This window comes from Parasteatoda tepidariorum, chromosome 6 (assembly GCF_043381705.1).
Source record: "Parasteatoda tepidariorum isolate YZ-2023 chromosome 6, CAS_Ptep_4.0, whole genome shotgun sequence".
NCBI lineage: Eukaryota > Metazoa > Arthropoda > Arachnida > Araneae > Theridiidae > Parasteatoda > Parasteatoda tepidariorum.
The window spans coordinates 442,416-447,376 of NC_092209.1; positions in this window are offsets into that span (position 1 = coordinate 442,416).

Consider the following 4,961-nt stretch of genomic DNA (forward strand, 5'->3'; position numbering starts at 1 on the left):
GAAAAATCGATTCAAAGTATGACAAGCCCTCCATAGACTTTACATGTTAAAAGCAGAATTGAGGAGTTTGCTTGGTGTAACACTTTTCTCCCGGCAACCACGATTGTGGACCTGACTTTCTGATCATTTGAGCGCGCCCCTTGTTTTTTGTTCGCCAAGCACTACACATGCCCCTTGTGGGCAGCAGCTGTTAACAATAATAGCGTCAGTGCTTTGATCAGGATAGTGATAGAGCAGAAAGCAAAAATAAAAATGTTACTTGCAAAAATATGAAGCTCTATACTTGAGACTATTGAGAGAATTATGTCCATATTTAGTGAGAATGAGCAAAAAAATGTACATCGAGATCTAGGAATAGCAGAAACATGTGACAGAAGGAACATATAGTACTTGCCAATCAAAAGGACCAAACTGAAACGTCTGAAAATACCAGACAGAAAATGTTGACCAAACTTGGGCATAAGCAAAGCGGGAAACGTAAAGAAGGGAGGAGTCTTAATGCAAACAACCAAAGATAGAGATCTCGACTGTTTGACTGAGGAATTTAAAGCCCTTTAAATGACTTCACGCTATAATGTAGTCAAGCCAAAGTTAACTCCACTAAAAAATTCTCAAGATTTTCCTTAAAATAAAAAAATTCTTGAGAATTTCTCTTGTTATTTATCCAACTGTTTCTTAAGAATTTATGAAGAATTCTGAATAATCAGATGAAAATTTTCAAAATATAACTACATGTTATAACTCCATGTCATGTCTGAGATAATCTGATTAAAATCTTCGAAATGTAACTACATGTTTGCCAAATATTTGAAGATTTGCCAACAGCTTTTTTGAACGTATTTCTTAAAGAAATTGAGGAAACATTGTGGTCTCTACTCTGGGATTTCCCATTCATCTAATGATAAGTTAGATTAGCTCTTTCGATTCGCATGCAGCTGCATGGAACTAAATGGCTTCATATGGGGTTCTCCCACACTTATTAAGATTAAAAATTTTCTAAATTCTGAAAATTTATATTAATTTACAAGATTATTATGAACCTTCAGAGTTAAAATTAAGAAAATTAATCCTAATTAAATTAATTGCCGGATTAATTTTCTAATTTTCTGCAAAATAAGGGCTTAAAAAGCCTTTATTCTTTTAAGGAAAATTTCGGAATGAATTTATAAAATTTTCTATGAAATAGACTAAGTAGGATCAATATCTACAGAATTTAATTTAGAAGACTCAAAAAATTAACAAACATTGGGTAAACCAACCAGTGAAGGAACACTACCCAGTGAAAGAACATTTCATATATANAATTTTGAAATTAATATGATTTTTTAACAGGCAAGCGAAGCTTAAGTGCTTATTTATTACTTATTTATTTATTTTTTAAAATGTGCGTACTTTTCAAATATAATTTCAAATATAGTTCAAAGAAAAATTACATTTTGCCTTAAAATATCTAATTTTTGTTATGTTACTTTTTATATTGTGTTTATTTATTGATTATGTTAAATGCACTGAAAATATGCATACTTTTCAGTATCGCTAAAAGTAGTATAATTTTAATATCATCAGTTTATTATTATTTAGTATAGAAAGTTTATTCTTTTCACTTACGTTATGTTGCATTTGTATCGTTTTCCTTTTTCTTTGCTAATTCATAACGTCTGTAAAATGTCTTAAAAACGTCGGCAGATATTTAAAAGAAAAGTTAAGTCTTTAAAATGACTATGAAATGTCTCCGAACAATCTGCAGATATTTTAAAGTAAAATCTTCAATATATCTGACTATTTTTGAAGTACTTCTCAATAAAAGGACTTTTTCTAAAGAAATTAAGATATTTTTAGTTAGGTTGTAGCAGTTCCAACCAGAACACTTCAAATATAAATTTTATGAAAAATTATGGGTCCCGCAGTGGACTGATCGTTAAGACACAGTTCCCAGCAGATCGCAGAAGTCAAGCATCACTGGCTGCGGTCAGTGTGCTGGTGGGTGACCACTCGGATCAGTCTGCGTAGGAACCGAGGGTGTGCGGTAATGGTCCTCGTTAAACTGTTCTACCGTGAAGTGCTCGATTTCGCGTGCAAGTCGTTGGGATACCGAAGCGGGGGTGCCATCATCTCTGCAGAGGATCAAAATTGTGATTGCATGTCTTCGGATCAACCTCAGGGATGTTTCCCAGACCGTCGCCAATAGCCCATTGTGCAGCTCTAGTGTGACGTAAATTAGCAACATCAACAACAAATGGAAAATTATGGTCCATTTACAAAATATTTTATCGAAAATACAGACCATGCACAAACTAATTTACCAAAAAAAAATGAACTCTTCATAATTCTTTTTCATTATCAGTCACTTTAGCAATGGATGGTGTTTTCAATAGAAATGTAAACAATAACAATCTCGGGCTGTATGCCTGCTCTAGTTCCGGTTAGAAAGTTTGCAGCTGACATGTTATTCTGCGAGGCGATATTTTCAAACGGATAATTTTGCTTTCAATAAAAGAAAGAAATTAGATAATTTCTGAGTTCAAATCTGCCGTATTTCATAAGATATGAATGTTCTTATGTAATACTGGTGTGTTTGAAGTGAAAATTTGTTTTAGTTATTTAGAGATGTATTGTTAAAAAAGGTGACATGGTTGCTAGATTTTGAATAACTCGCTTTTTTGGCAGTCTTGATTTGGCTTCTTTCCATTTGTTTATTACTGTTTGTTCGTGTTGCAAGCTGTGCACCATCTTACGTTAGTGTTAGCATATTGTTCGAGGAGCAAGATTAAGTTTAGTAATAAGTATTCAAATACCACGTTTGCAAGAATTTCAACACAATGATCACGTTGTGAGCCAAATGGCTTTAAAATACACCGGAAATAGTAACCCAGAAGTATAAGCGGCATACAGCCAGCAGTTCTCCCTAGTGTCGAAAACACCATCCATATAACTTAATAACATCACAATACTTCCACAAAAATGGATGGTGTTTTCAATAAATACAAATGTAAACAATAACAATCCCAAGCTCTATACCTGCTCTAGTTTCGGTTAGAAAGTTTGCAACTGCTTACTACAGCTTATTCTGCGAGGCGATATTTTCAAACGGATAATTTTTTTTTTCAATTCGTGATCGCAACACTCGAATACGCCATCTGGGGAGAGAGCGGTTTCATGCCTTTAGCCCTTTTCCCTTCCCTCTCCTCCTTTTTTCAGTTGTGTAGGAATGTACTACGATATTTTCCCTTTTCTTAATATTTTTCCTTTTTATATAATAAAAATATTTCTTAAAATTTCCATGATACTTTTCTTTAGAACTATGTTTAATGTAGTTTTCAGTTCCATATAGTTTTTCAAGTTAAAAGATTTTAATCTATATGAAAATCCAGAGAGAAACTAACGTACTTCCTTCCTCTATGACTTTCCACACGCTAATGGGGAAAGCATGTGAAGTGTTGCCATAGGAAAAGAGTTCAGCTCTACGCCACCTGCAGCCCATTTCGATCGCCAATAAAGGAAATAAATTAGATAATTTGTAATCTCAAATCTGCTGTATTTCATAAGATATTAATGTTATTATGTAATTCTGGTGAGCTTGAAGCGAAAATTTGTTTTAGTCATTTATAGATATATTGTTAAAAAGAAGGTGGTATTGGCGATCGAAATGGGCTGCAGGTGGCGTAGAGCAGAACTCTTTTCCTATGGATGGGTAGTCTAATGTAAACAATAGCAAGCGTCCTTAAACCGGAAGAAATTTAGAAAATTTCCGGTGTATCCCTCCGCTCATGTTATGACTACGAGGCGATGTGTGAACAAGCCTAATATTCTATGCAGTTTTGTTATTGTAATTTGGGTTCAAATCTAAACATAATTGTACCATTCATAAGAGCTTTCAGAAATGTATTGATTCTCAGAGGTCGTAAGGCCAAAAAAAATTTTGGAAAGTTAATATCTCATTGTGAATAATTCTTAAGGTTTGCCATGTTTTGTATTTTATCCCTTATTTGGCTACATTTGAATAAAATGTCGCCAAAAATATCTTTAAAAATATCTTTTTAAGTTAGCCTAATTAGAAAATATTCTAATGATTATAATATTAATATGATAATGCTGAAGTTTAAAGGCTGAAAGAAAGAGCTCGGTACATGTGAAATACTACAAAAGATATGATGCAATAATATGATGGCGCGTTTTTTCAATCTCCGGCGTAAAAATATATCGGAAGCAGTAACCCGGAAGTCTGGAAAGAGCAATTTTACCACTAGCGCCACCACCTTTAGCTTTACACGATCACCCATGCATGGCAACACTTCACATGCTTTCCCCATTAGCGTGTGGAAAGTCATAGAGGAAGGAAGCACGTTAGTTTCTCTCCTGATTTTCATATAGTAAAATCTTTTAACTTGAAAAACTATATGGAACTGAAAACTACATTAAACATAGTTCTAAAGAAAAGTATCACGGAAATTTTTAAAAATATTTTTATTAAGTAAAAAGGAAAAATATCGTAGTACATTCCTCTATAACTGAAAAGAGGAGGAGAAGGAAGGGAGAAGGGCTAAAGGCATGAAACCGGCTCTCCCCAGATGGCGTATTCGAGTGCTGCGATCGCGAATGGTTGATGGATTTTGAATAACTCGCTTTTTTGGCAGTCCTGATTTGACCTCTTTCCATTTTTTTTTTATTATTGTTTGATCTTGTTGCAAGCTGTGCACCATCGTACGTTAGTGTTAGCACCTTTAGCATTATAAACAAGTATTGTTAGCATTGTAAACACAAGTAATAAGTTTCATATACCACGTTTGCTAGAATCTCAAAACACAATAATCACGCTGTGAGCCAAATGGCTTTGAAGTACACCGGACACAGTAACCCGGAAGCATAGGTGGTATGGAGCTTGCAGCGTTCCCTAGTGTAGAAAACACCATTCATAGGAACTTATAGAACTTTTCTTTTTTAATAAATGGCCAAAAGACCTT